General features: G+C 36.3%; 1 protein-coding gene across 1 annotated transcript in view; it reads right to left on the reverse strand.

Annotated features, from left to right (window-relative positions):
• The window catches only part of LOC150093154 (uncharacterized), a 349981-nt gene that overhangs the window by 333315 nt on the left and 294 nt on the right, over window positions 1–16372 (reverse strand). The window lies entirely within an intron of this gene.

Here is a 16372-nt window from a genome sequence, read left to right on the forward strand (position 1 = left end):
CATTTCTAAAACTTTTACTTGAAGGAAAATGTTTTAGCCATAATCAGAAAAGAATCGATCTTATGGTTTAGAATATTTAGAAAGTTAACTTCATTGGCTTAAATTGTTGAAAAAATTATTAAGGAAAATATCTATGATATACAGTTTACATGTTGTATATGGAATTATAAAGTATGTTATAAACTCACAGAAAACAACTTATTTCCATTTAAAAAAATAATTTTTTTTTGCTAAAGAGTATTTTAGGTAAGGTTTTATTTTTATTTATTTTTTTATGTGGCTCTCACCCATGAAAGTTGTTTGTAAACCTATAGTGCATTTGTAGTGTAAGTGAGCAAGAATTTTTTTTTTCTCTATTTTGTTAATTTTATATTTTTTATTTATTTATTTTTATACAGTTCATGTTTTATGTTCAAGCTCTTATAACAACCATTTGTTATTATAAATGCCTGCAACTCATAAATAAAAAAATTAACTTCTGTTATGCTGTCTTCCTTTGTACTTTTATCACCTGTACAGAAATTGTAATAAATTGTATTTGAATATTATTAATAAAAACATCCTAGCACTTTGAAAAAGAGTTGGACCAGTTTAGAGCCCTTTTTCATTTTTAATGCATTTCAGGAAATGGACTAAATTCTATTATAGAACAGAAAATATAACAATGTTTAGTACTGTATTTTTAAATTATTGTATTTCATACAAAAGTTACTAATAAATGGCACATACTAAACTATGATTGTTGTTGTTTTATGCATTAATGTAGCTTTTTTTTTTTTCATATAAAAATTATTATTATACAGGTATCTCCACCATAGTCAGAAGACTCATTACAGGAGTGCTACATTAACATTATTCATGCAATACCTATCATAATACTCCTTAAACTCATTCACTGTCAGAGAACTTGATACTACCTCTGGTATTCCAGTCATTTACCATTTTCCAAGCAAAAAAATCTAGTCTGCAAACCAGCCCCTCCCAGTCTCACTTTTATATAACTTTCATGGATGACCCACTATCTCTCTCTCTACTCATCATCAATTTCCTGATATGGACCCTCAAAGGATGTTCAGGCTATTATTACAGCACTACATGATTAAGTTTACATTATTATTATTAATCTTGTATCCACAATTTTCCTCCAAATCCATCTATTACTTGTCAGCACTCCAGTGTTGTCATGTCTAACATTTCATGCTTCTAAGGCACTTCTGACTGAATCATTCCTTGGACCTTGATTTTCCTCTGAATCTCTTTCTTGCCATCAATCACCTGTGTTTGTTAACCTTTTCTCATTCATTCTATTTAAGTGGCATACCACCTTAGATTAGCTCTGCTTACACATTCTTCAATGCTAACAATGACAAGCTTCTTTCTAATATCTTCATTTTTAATATGATTCTGCCATTGATACCATCCGATCACTCGTAATTTCTCAAAACCCTGATATCTGTGGTCTCTAGTCGTTGATCAAGTGCTTTATTTTTAACCTAACTCTCAGATCCATAGCTTAAAATTGGTTCAAAAAGTCTTGTATACTGCTAGTTTAGGATTTTGGCTTTCTTATTCCATATAAATTTATTCAGCTGGCTACTTACCATATCAGCTTTGCTTATTCTGTTAGTCTATTTCCAAATTTAACTTGCCATCTTCACTGAAAACTATCTAAATAGCTGAAATATTTTACTTGTTCTATAGGCTCTCCATTCAGAATGCAATTCATGTGTTCAATGTCTCTGCCTATTTTGACTCAGTAGTTTTGGTCTTTTATTGCTGATTTTCATGTCAAATTTGTTACAAAATTGTATTCAGCTTAAAGAATCCTGGAGACTTGCACTAGATTAGGAGTACAACATTAGCTGCATAAAGCAAAGAGCTAAGTTTGACATCTTCAATTCTAATAACAGGCCTAATGCCACTTTCTTTCATAATGTGATCCATACAGATGACAAATAACAGTGGAGATGATATGCATACACATTCATGTATATGTATCTTTGTCTTACAGCTGATTTGTCATCAAACCATCTTCCTGTATTTCCTTCAGTTCTAACTGCTTTACAACTTAAATATAGGCTATGTATTGCTCTGTATAATGTTCCATTTACCCCATATAATCGTACCATTTTAAAATATTTTCTCTAGGCACCTTGTCATATGACTTCCAGATCAACAAAACTTAAGTACAGATCCTTGCTATATTTCCATGATTTCTTAATTATTTGTCATAAAGTGAAAATCCAATCTTGACAACCCCTGTTTGGCCTGCTTCTTCTCTGTGTTTCTTTTCCACGATCTTTTTCAATCTCTTTTCAAGAATGCTTGCATAAATCTTACCTAGAACATTCAGTAGTAAAATTCCTCTAATTCTCACATTCAGCTTTATTCCCTTTTTCTATAGATGAGAATTATTAGAGCTCTACTCTAATCATGTGGAATATCACCTTCTGACCAGGCCCAGTGAATTATGCAGTATAGCCATTGCAAAACGTTTATACCTCCATACTGGTCGAATATCATCTACTCCAGCTGCATTTCAAGTTTTTGATAGCTTTTTCTACCTTGAGTATTGATATGCATTCCTCTTGAAAATGTTCTGGTATAGTTCTGTCACTATTTGTTTTTGTTTGTCTTTCAAAATAATTACTCTAGACATCTAGGATATCCTTATCTCCAGTTTTCGTGTCATGCTTATCTTTTATTCCTTTTACAGTACTCTTTCTTCTTTTTCTAAGCTTTTTCAATAGCATCTAGGGCAACATTTTGCCACCTTCCTGATATTTATCTTCTATGTTCTTACCAAAGTCTTCCCATGACTTTTGTTTAGCTACTTTTACACACAGCTTAGCTCTTACATTTTTCTCTATATTCTTTTAAGACATCTCCCAACTTACTTGCTAGAAACTTTTGGTATTCTCTCTTCTTTTCCAGAACTGCTTCTTTGACTTGTTTCCACCATGCAGTTATTTTTCTATCCTTATAGACAACTTCATCACATACCTCCCTAGTTGAATCAATGTTTTCTTCAGTTTGCCACTGAGACTGCAAGGTTTGGTTCTTGTTTTCAAATCGCTTCAAAGTTTCTTCAATAAGAGACGTGACCAAGATGATAGCAGGTCTATGGAATGAACCTTTTGAGAACAGGTTGAAGATTTGTGGATTGCAAAAATTGGTTGATAGGTGGAAAAGGGGTGATATGATTGAGACATTCAAATTACTTATCAAATTTCTATAAGATTAATTCAGAAGATATTTTTGAGAATAGGACCGGTGTGGTTATGATAGGCGAGGTATGATAGATACTGTGTGAATGTCGAATAGTTGTTCTTGACATGATGTTAGGGCCTCCCTCGATGAGTGTCGACTCCGTGGAGTTGCCCGAAATAATAATAATGTTTGTAAAATGTTTACTGTAAAAGCTGTACAACTTTAATTCCTTTGAAACTTTCTTACATACTGTTCTTTTCCATTATATCCATTGTAATATCCATTTTTATTTTACTTAGCACTAAGTAATGATCACTTCCAATTTCATCATCTGTACCCTCTTATCTTGAACCAGCAAGAAAATTTCACTACCAGCAATGATGTTGTCAATGAGGCATTTCTTATTTCTCGTGTCTTCTTTCCATGTGAACTTGTGCACATCTTTATGTCGGAACATGGTGTTATTAATAAGTAGTCTGTGTCCTGAGCAGAAATCCAGCAAATGCTTACCATTATTATTAGCTTTGACCTTTTTTTTTTAAATTTTCCCAATTTGCCTAGTGGGATTCATTTCCTACTCTGCTGTTTAGAAATCTAACAAGGACCACTTTTTCCATTTTCTTTGTCAGCTGCCTGTTCTAATGACTCAAAAAATTCTTCCTTAAAAGAACCTTCTGTGGGATCGTAGGCACAAATAAGTTTCATTATCCATTTCCCCATTTTGAAAGTGCACCAACATCACTACTTGAAACTGCCTCCCAATCAAGAAGTTTATCTTCATGTTTAGTGTTGAATGCTATTGCTACACTTCTTACAGATCTTCACTTTACGACAAATAGTTGAGAAAGCATGGGAATACAACAAAGATCTGTATTTAAGTTTTGTCGATTTGGAAAAGGCATATGACAAGGTGCCAAGAGAGAAGCTATTCAATATGCTGCAGTTATATGGTGTCAATGGGGCATTATATCAAGCAATACTTAGTCTTTATTTGAGTTGTAAGTCAGCAGTTAGAATTGAAGGAAGTACAGGAAGATGGTTTAATGTTAAATCTGGTGTGAGACAAGGATGTACATTATCCCCTCTGTTATTCATTATCTATATCGATCACATTATGAAGGAATGTGGTATTAAACCTGATATCAAAATTGGAGATGTTAATGTCAGCTCTTTGCTTTATGCGGATGATGTTATACTTCTAAATAAATCCGCTACAAGTCTGCAAGATTCTCTGACTAAATTGAATAGCTGTTGTAATAGATATGGTATGAAGGTCAGCAATAAAAAGACAAAGACAATGAAAATAGGCAGAATCATTGAAAATGTCAACTGTGTTGTGAATGGAGAAAACCTGTGGAACAAGTAAAACATTTCAGCTACTTAGGCATGATTTTTATTGAAGATGGTAAATTAAATATAGAAATAGACAACAGAATCAGCAAAGCTGGTATGGTGGGAAGTCAATTGAATAAATTCATATGGAATAAGAAAGAAATTAGTCGGAACACTAAATTAGCTGTATACAAGACAGTGTTCAAACCAGTTTTAACTTATGGATCTGAGAGCTGGGTCAGAAGTAAAACACTTGACCAAAGACTAGAGACCACAGATATGAGAGTCCTGAGAAAGATTAGAGGCGTGAACAGATGGTATCAATGGCAATATCATATTAAAAATGAGGATATTAGGAAAGAACTTGACATTGTCAGCATCCAGGAATGCGTTAGCAGAGCTAATCTCAGGTGGTATGGTCACTTAAATAGAATGGGAGAGGAAAGATTAGCAAAACAAGTGTTCTCTGCCAGGTTGGCAGGAAAACGACCCAGAGGAAGACCAAGATATAGGTGGATTGATACGGTACAAAGTGTCATAGATGATAGAAATATAAGATCTGATAATGTTGGAGTCTTGACCAGTAACAGACTGATTTGGAGGAAAATTGTAGATAGGAAGTTAGTAATGATGTAATTTTTTCATGTAGTACTGTCATATCCTGTACCTTGAGGGTACATAGCAGGAATTTGATGATGATAATGCTATTGCTACTGCTTTCCTTGATCATTATAGCCTGAATATAATATCTTATAGTTATTTTGTAAGACCTCACCTGTTTTTGTCTTTTGTCTCGGTAATGCCATTTATGTCAATGTGGTACTTTTCCAGTAATGCAAGTTTGATTTCTTTTCCATTAATAATCCTTATATTGATGGTCCTATCTTCAGTTCTGACATTGGATTTATTCTTCTTATAGATGTTGAGTTGAAGCTTGTTCCAGTAGCTGACTTTTCACTGTTTGCCCTGGTTCCTTGATGAAAGCAGGGCCTTGTTTAACTGGGCATAACCCCAGCTCGCTTAAAATCTCATCATGCTTTACGATCATATGCATTTGTGATTTAAGCCAACAGAAAATAAATTTGCTTGGCTAAGTCACAGATTTCCAGCCTGTCCTTGTTCGTCAGGACCCAGTAGATACTAACAGGATACACCACATGAAGGCGAGGATTGGAAATTAGGTCAGGAGCCCCAGTCAATTTTCTCCATTCCTGAAAGATGATGTGGAGAGCTCCCAATTACTTGGCTTTGACTCTTAAGTGATCCTTACTCATCATATATTAAAAAATTTCTCTTGTGTCAATATTTTGGAGCTCCTTTAGTAACTTATAAATCTCTATCATGTCTCTTCTTTTCCACCAGTCAACTAAACTTTGCAACCCACATACCAGGAAGCATTCCACAGAACTCATTAGCTCAGTCACTCGTCTTTGAATCCACTCCACCACCACCTCATCCTAAAGACCAGGTACACACTAGTCAAGATATGGCATTATGAGATTTATAAAGGGAGATAACCTCCCTATCTCTAATTTTCAATATTTTCTTCAACATTCAAGTAATTCTTTCAGCTATTATGCTAACTTTTGCAGTATATCCTCAGAACTTCAACTCTCAATCTACCATTACCCATAAATCACTTGACAGCAATTTCCTGAAATCCGGTACCATCGCTATAACACCGTATGGAATCTTTTCATCCCAAAGTTCATAACCCTACATTTTGCAATATTAAATTGACAACCATTACCCTTTGCCCACACTCTGCTGATTTATTGAAATCATTCCAATAAATTGGCAGAATATTCCCAAAATTCACGCAAGATTTAAATTTAGCGCCATTTGTGCAGTAAAGTGTTGCCAACGAGAAAAAAAAGACAGCGTGACAGTTGACAGTTCAGGGTTATTAAAAATGGAGCGCTACACGAAAGAACAACGCATTTTCATTGTTGAGCAATATTTTAAAAATAAGGTTTGGCAGCTACAGTTCGCAATTTTCGTACAAAATATGGTCGGAATAGTGATTTAACTTCATCAACTGTGAAAAGATTAATTAAAAAATTCAAGGAAACTGGATCAATTAGTGATTTTATACACTCTTGCCGTCCTTCAACAAGTCGTTCAAGAAAACATCGAAGCAGTTCGTGAGAGTTGCTGAGAGTCCAGGAACATCAATTCGGCACCGTGGTCTTGAATTGGGCATTTCGAGAAGCTCTCTACAGTGTATTCTCACGAAAGATTTGCATCTTTATGCTTACAAAGTTCAATTGACTCGAGAACTGAAGCCTACTGACTACTGTTGTTGAATGGATTATGGAACAACAAGTGGATGCTTATTTTTCGAACAAAATCATCTTCAGCGATGAGGCTCATTTTCATCTTGATGGCTTCGTTAATCGACAAAATTGTCGCATTTGGGGTTCAGAAAATCCACGAGTGATTGTTGAGAAACAAATGCATCCACAACGTGTCACTGTTTGGTGCGGATTTTTGGCTGGAGGCATCATCGGTCCATTCTTCTTCTAAAATGCGGCTGGTAAGGCAATAACAGTTAATGGTGCTCGCTATCGTGACATGATAATCCAGTTTTTTTGTGCTTAAATTGCAAGATATGGATGTGGACGACGTGGTTTCAACAAGACGGTGCCACATGCCATACAGTCCGAGAAACAATTCAATTACTGCATGAGTCATTTCCTGCTCGTGTAATTTCCCGTTTTGGTGATCAGAATTGGCCGCCCAGATCATGCGACTTAACGCCGTTGGACTTTTTTCTTTGGGTTTATGAAGTCTAAGGTTTATGTCAAAAAGCCCACGACCACCCACGCCTTGAATGAGGAAATTGAGCGCCGTATCAACGAAATTCAGCCACATTTATGCAAAACAGTCATGGAAAATTTCGACAAAAGAGTGTGTATGTGCCAGCAAAGCCGTGGAGGCCATTTATCCGATATGCTATTCCATGCATAACCCTATACTGTATACTTTATGAATCAATAAGAAATTACAATTTTTAATTAAAAACCTGTGATTTCTATCAAAATTACTTCTTGCGTGAATTTTGGGACACCTTGTATATATATATATATATATATATATCAACTATTACTTTCCCCAGTTTTGCATCAGCAAATAACTAAACATTCCTGCTTAAATTATTATTCCCTATATCATTAATATACACATTAAACACTAGGTGACCTAGTACTGAGCCTTGACGTATTCCACTAGTTACCCTCATTCTCCTAGATCCTGCACCACCCTTCTCTCTGGTGTTGTTAGTCAGCCACCCTTTATCCCTGCTACCAGCTTCATATCCATTCCCATTTGCTCCAACTTATGTAATAGTTTTCATGGGATATTTTGTCAGATGCCTTTGCAGATTCCAGCAATACCATGATGTAGCCATTTACCTTGTCTAATTTTGCTGTCACTATTATAACATGTGAGGCAGGACCTACCTTTTACACAGTCATGCTGCCCTCCATAGAGTATCATATTTCTATCCACCCATTCCTGAATTCTACCTTTAATCAACTTTTCCAATACTTTAACCTCACTCCTAAGAAAGCCGTAATAACTTTCTTTTCGTGAAATTTTCTTCTTAATTTTTTCTTTTAATAGATGAAAACTGGAATAACATTCTCTATTAATGACGCTGAAAATAGTTTCCGAGCCTAGACTGGGATCTGCGCAACAGAAGAAAATGATCATTTTTTTTTATCCTGTCTTGTCGCTTGATTGGCTGTCGTTTTCTATAAAACAAAGGATTTTATAGTAGAGATCAATGTGCATCATCATTGCACAATGGGTTATCAAGTTGAATCAGATGATGCAAAGATAGAATGATTTGAATAACCTAGAATTCTGGTATGAAAATGGTTTGTAAAAAGCCTGCTGTAGAAGAGCATGGGATTCAATGCGATATTTCCTTTGAAAGTCAACTGCTATTTACAGGAACACAGTGAGTGTATACAGCAGCAAAATGGAAAACAAAGCATGGAATCAGGTAAGTTAGTGCATAATAACAAAAATCTAGTAAGTAAAGTTGATTATAAAACGAAAGAGTCACCATACCAAATACCATCCATCATAAAACATATCATTGATGAGCTGTTAAAAATTAAGAATATAACGCAAGCAATTGACAATCAAAAGAAAAGTAAAAGTGGTCGTAATTCTGGTAGGTACCAATGATTTAACTAGCGATAAATTCAGTATGATGAAGACATGAAAAGGTTGTTGGAAGAAGTGAGAGTGAAGAGTGAGAAAGTAAACATCGTTAGTATATTTTTTATTTAGCGTATGATGTACAAGTATTACATACATATTACATGAAACAACATAAAAACAATTGTAAAAATCGTATTAAAAGGAGTACAATAGGTTCAAATGATTAAACATTAAGAATCAGAGGCTTAATCCTTAAATCCCGGATCCATTCCAGGGATTCTGGGATCAGTTTTAAAAAAGTCCTCTTCAATGCCTGAGAATGAGTAGATAGAGCACTCAAGCACTGTGATTGATAGTCTGAATCCCTCTTCTGCATTCACAGTTTGGAGTATCGGACCAGTTCCATTTATGCAAGAGATGCTTACATCTCCCATGTCCTGTTCTGATCCAATTTAAAGTGATCCGTACATGTCTAGGGAGATCGAAGCCCTCCAGACGAGATGTTGGATTTGACATGGGAATTGAAGATTGGAGGTATGTTGAAGCCAATACTCTCCCCATGACTCACACAGGTCGAAGTTCTGGTCGTTCATTTGTATTGCACTCCTTCAGGCAGGGCGCCTGGATTTCAGTCTTTGTGAGGTATGGAAGGAAATGTCTTGGTGGATAGGCAAAGAACTATTTCCGATTATTTTTGACCATAATTTGCTTAAGGCTTGGGTTCCGTGAAGCGAGGGAGGGGCTATATTGCTGAGAGTTGGGAGCCAGAAGTAGATCTTGGAGCACCAGAGATTATCCTCTTAGTTTGATTCAGCTGGACATCGACTGAAGAAGCATGTGCACTGTTCAGCCATACAGGAGCACAATACCCTGCTATAGAATAAACCAAAGACAGTGCGGTAGTGCGCAGCGTGTTAGCATCAGAGTACCCCAAGAAGTACCAGCAAGTTTATGCATTATATTATTACGAGTTTTTATTTTTCAGCGATATTTTCTAGTTGATGTTTAAATATCAAACTTCTGTCTAGGGTAACTCCTAGATATTTTTGGATGATTGTGAAATTTCACCTGTTTATTTCTGAAGTAAACTTTTTGGATATAATTAGCCTGGATATTACTAAATGAAAGGATGCGACTTCAGTTTTGTTCAGATTGGGTTGTAATCGCCATCGTCTAAAGTATTTATCAAGTACACTCAGAACTTCAGTTAAGATGTTTGAGCTTTTTGGAATGTAGAATGTTGAGTTGCAATGGCAATATCGTCAGCATACATGAATCGCCGTGATGTTATCACTGAGATATCACTAATATAGAGGTTAGAAAGCAATGGGGCAAGAATTGACCCCTGAGGTAGGCTTTTTAATCTTAAAGAATTTACTTTTGGATTCATTTAGAGATACCTGTATCCATCTGTCTGCAAGTATTTGATTAAGTAGGTTAGTTAGTTTTGGTAACGAGATAGTTTCTAAGAATTTTAAAATGAGGCTCTCTCTCTCTCCACATTGTGTCATAGGCAGCAGAGAGGTCCACAAATACCGCTATTGTTTTCAATTTTTTTTTTTTTCAAAGCCATTTTCTATGAAGGTTATCAGTGCCAGTATGTGATCGCAATAGCTTCTATTAGATTTAAAGCCAGCCTGTTCCTGAGGAGTTCTATTATGTATACTTGGAGAAATTCTGTTGTATATCATTCTTTCCAAAAGTGTCAGGCAGATGCTTAGCAAGGCGGTAGGACAGTAGTTGGAAGCAATTGTAGGGTCTTTGCCAGGTTTTAAGACGACAATGGTTTTAGATCTTTTAAAAATTGATGGACGCATGCCAGAGAGTCCAGAATATATTGTACATAACAGTAATCCATATAATGGTTTTTGAACCACACTCCTTAATGAATTCAGGATAGATGTCGTGTCCTGCCGCCTTCCCAGTCCTCAATGAATTAGTATATTATCTAGATATGATGGAAATGAATAACAAAAAAAAAGAGCTACGATGGCAAATGATTCGATGCGTAAGCTGTGTAAAAGAAATGCATGCGAGCGTTTGGATGTGTAGAGTGAGTTTGATGGAAAATTGGAATTCTATAAGTAGGATGGCCTAGACTTGAATGCGTTTGGCATCAAGAGTCTTAAAAAAGCATTAATTGATATAAAACCTGACACAGAGAGTTGGGGAAACTTGAATTCTAATGGCAGGAATCGTGAGAGTCTGAGTGTAAGAGCAACAATGTTAGATAACAGTGTTGATGATTGAAAAGGTTATTATTTATGGAAATGATTACGAAGATAGAATGAGTCTGTGTTCTTCCGGTTCGGCCCTATCAAGCATGTGTAACGATGTTTGCATAAGTACGGAACTAGCTAAGAACAGGGATTCTGCCTGTTGTCGAAATGAGTCATGAAGACCATAGACAAATGTATACAAAAAGCATGCAGGTGATTTATTATGTCTATAAATGAAGAGTATCTGAAACAAAGGAGGAGAGTTTGTTGCCTTGGTTAATATATTGGAACTTCATATTGTAGGCATTAGTGAGACCTGGCTATCAGAAGCAGAGGTACTAATTGCTACCGAGTGTTTTTTTTTAGGATGGAGAGGAGGGAGGTGTGCTGCTAATGATTTCAGATGACTTGAATCAATCCAGTTAGAGTTGAGACCTATGACTGCAATACTAGTAACAGTTTTTAATGTGGCCGTGAGTTTGAAGCCATCTAGTGTGAGGTGGAGTCTAACAAGTTTAAAAACATATTAGGGTGTTGTTATAGACATGGTGGATCGGTTGCTAGTGAGGAAGAAATGCATCACCAAACAGAGGCGGGCTTGAAAAGAGTAATCCTAACTGGAGATTTTATTTATCCAAATATATTGAGTGGGTAACGGTAAAATCTCATGAGAAGAATGAAACTGAATTTATTGAGCTGTGCGAGACAACTTCCTCAAGCAGCTTGTGACAGAAGGAACTCGAAGTCAAAAAATGTTAGATTTGATTATAGTGTCAGAGGGCGTTTCAGTTAAAGATGTAACTATTATGCCTTCACTTGGTGACAGTGATCATGCAGCACTCACTTGGGAAGTGGCTAAGTTTATGAATGTTCCATTCAGAAAAGATTACATGCTGAACTACAAAGCAAGAAATTATGCCCACCTGAGCAGTATGCTGGATTCTGTACCATGATATTAATTATTAGATTGGAAGGATGATGCGATACCAGAATTTGTCCCTAGAGTTCAAAGAATAAATAGAGTAGGAGTGCAACGGATGTGTAATCTAATTAAGCAAGAGATTCGTTAGAAAAATATTATGTCAGTTATGATAATTATAAGCAACAGGCAAGAAGAGTCACAAGTGTTGTACACAAAGCTGAGTCCGAGTATTAAAAGAAACTGGCTCTGCAAGCTAAAGATAACCCAAAAGAATTTTATCATTATGTTGAAAGTAAAAGAAAGAATGAATGAATGATATGCAGGTGACTGATGTAGAAGTGATTATTCAACTAATGAGCAGCCATTTTCCTAAAAGCTGGTAAATGCAACACTGAATTCACTGCTAACTCTTCACCATATGAGGAAACTTATGTGAATGCAAAGGAAGTACTAGAGCTGTTTCACAGACTGAATAAGAATTTTTCAATATCAACTGATGGGATATCTGCTCGGATGCTAAAAGAGTGTTCAGCTGAACTGATTATTACTTTCACGAGGCTATATGATTTGAGTCTCCTAACAGGGAGGATTCCACAGGAGTGTAAAGAATGTATGGTAATCCCATTGCATAAGGGTGGTGCAAAGACCTACATATCCAACTATTGACCAGTTAATATCTCAGCAGCGGTAGTGAAGATTTTGGAAAGAGTTGGTCAGGGCAGGCATTCAAAAATGGGTTGAGAGAGAATCCTTACTTTGCAATGAATAGCATGGATTTAACAAAGGAAGTTCATGTTTTAGCAACTTTCTGACATTCTGCAATAATGTTACCACTGAGACAAGGGGAAATGGATACACTATAAAACTTTTGGATTTTGCTGAGGCTTTGACAGAATACAACATGGAAGATTGTTGCATAAATTAGAGTATATGGGATTGGATTATAAACTACTGGCATGGATAAGAGGATGACTGATTCTCATATCAAAAATTCGTATATGGGGAGGGGAGATCTGCAAGATTCAAGGTAACCAGTGGTGCGCCTCAAGGATCAGTCCTTGGTCCACTGTTATTCAATCTGTACGTTAATTAATCTGTACATTAGAAAAATTTGACGTGTGACACACAGCTATTTGCTCATGATGCAAAGAAAGGTGGGGTAACCAAGAGTGCAGTTAATATGCAGTACTTGCAGAATGATTTGAATAGCCTGGAATTGCGGTCATGTGAAAATGGTTGTCAGTTCAATGTTAATAAATATAAAGTTAGGCACTTTGGTGTGATTAGATTTCCAATGTCGTATTATATTCGTGGAATTATGCTTGAAGAAACTGATGAGGCTAGGATCTTGGAGTTTTAGTAGATGAAGTTTTAGGAGATTGAAGTTCAAGGGTTATACAGCAAAAATTGAAAATATAACTCAGAGTATAATGGCAAATGCTGAAACAAACCTTAAATGTAAAGACAAGAGGAGGAGTCGTGCCTCTTTTCAAGGCCTTGATAAGACCACACTTGGATTATTGCGAGCAGGTGTGGTCTTCTGGTTTCCATGGTGATTCTGATAATGTGGAGAGCGTGCAAAGGAGAGGATTAAAATGATATCAGGATTGTGGAACAGTGATTATGAAGACAGATTGAGAATTTGTCGCCTGCAGAGACTAACAAACAGGTGAAAGAGGAGCGATATGATTGAGACTTACAAACGTCTGAAAGGATCACACTGAATTTCAGTTGATGGAATTTTTCATATTACGGAGGGTGGGGAAAGGACAAGAGAACATCTTTGGAAGCTGAACATTCATTCTCACATTCTGAATGCCTCTAAGAAGTCGGTAAGATCTAGATTTTTCTCTCTCATAGAGTGCTGAGTAATTGAAATGGAGTGTCATTGGATGTGTGCAAGTAGTGTGAATGAATTAAGTATGACAGCTGATGCATATAGTATGGCCTCCCTCGATGAGTTCATGACTCCCTGAAGGTCGCTCTTAATAATAATAATAACAATAATAATAATAATAATAATAACAATAATAATAATAATAATAATAATAATAATAATAATAATATGATTATTAATTAATTATATTATTAATTCCACTTCCGCTGAATATTATTATTCAGTGGAGTGGCACTTGCGTCCTGTGCGCTTGGTCGCTCGAAATTAGACTTAGGTTCAAGTCCAATCGTCGACTAGCCAACTGGAGGAACTTTTCTAAGCCTATTTTCGACCGATTCCCGAGTTAGTCGATCTCTGTCACGGGCAAGCGGGTTTTTCTTCCCATAAACTCAAGAAAATCGACCGTAGTACCCACATTATTTCAGACAGTAACATATCCTGTTAGGACTTAGGTACCAGGAGATGGCATCACTTGTTTGCTGGTCTCTTCATCAGCAGACGCCTATAATTAGTGATAGACATGGGCCAGCTGTCTTTGATTGGCTACCGGTGGAGATTGAACTGCCCACTCAGTCTCCAAACGCTAGATAGTGTATAAAGGCCTCGCCTACTCCCTATAAGGGAATAAAAGGCGTTAGCTGATTTTTTTTTTTTTTTTTTTTTTTTGAGGAATCTAGATGAAATCATTCACCTTGGGATATCCGTTATTATTTTACAATGAAATGCCATCTCTGACACTAATTCCTCTCTTCTAACATGTGAGTTCTCATTGCCTAAAATATGTACAGATTCACACTAATCAATAGTACATTACCACGAGCACTGAAAATATAAATGCAGCACAGTTTTTGTATTATCAGAAATGTCATTGAAAATGTGTACATTTTTTTTTTTTTTCAGTTTCACCCCTGATTCTCGTCGCTTTTCATCGCGTCGATTTGCTCTGAAGTGACCAGATACGTCCTCCTTCCATTGAAAAATAATGATAATACACATTGTTAACAAAACATCAGACACTATATGTAAGAAACCAAATGAAGGAGAGGTTCGGTGTACTTCTCCCATGCTGACTGAATTCATCTTGGAAGAGTATATATGTTTTTAGGAAAAACAATCACAACTATCTATGCCCACGGTAGATTCAAACACAAAACTGTTGGCTGCAAAGTGAATACGCTCTCCATTCAGCTAACCAAACCGGATGTAGACACTATGTTTATTCTAAATCTGTTAACTATGGTTTACTGTGAATACGTATATCCTGCTTGAGTCACATTGCGTTTCTCGCCATTTGTTTTCAAGATTATGTAGAAATACATGAAGTTGAAATAACTATTCGCACAGCACTATATTTCAGAGCGCATATAACTGCTATCATGTTCGCAGTGATACGTAGGAGGCTGTTTACAAGCGTGAACTCGATGGTGAGCATCAAAATGATATGTTCAAAATGCTTCCATGATGTGTGTGTTTGAAGTACCACTATATTTCAGAAATATCAAAGCTGCACACATCTCAGTGTGTCCCATCCACTCCTGATTATCCTTTTCATCTTTATTAGGCTTACCCTTCACCAGTCTGTGATAATATGAGCGAGTTCTGGATTTTCGACAGCACTAGACGTTCCAGTTCGCCCCAAAGATATTTTGTTGGTTAAAGTTGAATCCGGATTCTATGTACTGCCAGTGATGTAGCTATAGCTTTTGCTGCCTGCCTGGGGCGCTCCCTGAGTTTGCCGCCCCTCTCAATACACACCAAAAACATTACAAAAAGTCAAAACGACGTATAGGGAAATAAATTAAAACACTATGTTTATTTTTGAAGTAAAACTTTAATTTCAACATTCTAAAATGTTATTTTTCTTGCTTTTCTGTTAGCAAAATCGTCGATGACATGGGCGAAGTCTATTTCATAATAATGTAGGTAATTCTTAATCAATTTTATTTAGAAAACCTCCTCTCACAACTAGCAACACTTACAGCAGTTGTGAAGAAAATTCGCAGTAGCATTACAATATTTGGAAATGAGTTCTCGAGACTGTATATTAGAATTAACTGCAAAAGTTCAAAAAGGTTCAGAGTGCCGCCCGGGAAGGACTGCTTCCTCCGCCCCACCCTAGCTACGCCTCTGTCTAGTGCACTTAGTTTCACTCCACCACTCTTCTCAAGTTACATGGCATCAGCGGTTACACTACGATACGGTGCAATGTCAAATGGTTGTAAACTTTCCGTGGGTAAGAGTTGGAAAGCGGAGATACCATCAGTTTGGCCAACCAGTCCATGTTTATCTTTTCAAATCGCCTTTCAGTTTTGGAAAGAAGTGGAAGTCCTTTGGATCTTTTTTGGATCCAACTTACTGAAGATCCAACTTTCCTGTGTTGAGGGAGGAAAAACCCAATTTTTCAGGAGAAAAACCATCCATATGAGATTCGCTAACTCATCACTTGATACATCTAATAAAAGATGTATCAAGCATAAAATGCATAAAAGATGTATAAAAGACTTGATCCATCTACTAAATTAGATGTATCAAATCTTTTATTATGACTTTGATTGATACATCTAATAAAACTCATAGATGGGAAAACTGACTTCATCGAATGTCAACCTCCTACAAACT

Source organism: Typopeltis vanoorti, chromosome 24, assembly GCF_054136105.1.
Source record: "Typopeltis vanoorti isolate ZY-2024b chromosome 24, IOZ_Tvanoo_1.0, whole genome shotgun sequence".
NCBI classification, from domain to species: domain Eukaryota; kingdom Metazoa; phylum Arthropoda; class Arachnida; order Uropygi; family Thelyphonidae; genus Typopeltis; species Typopeltis vanoorti.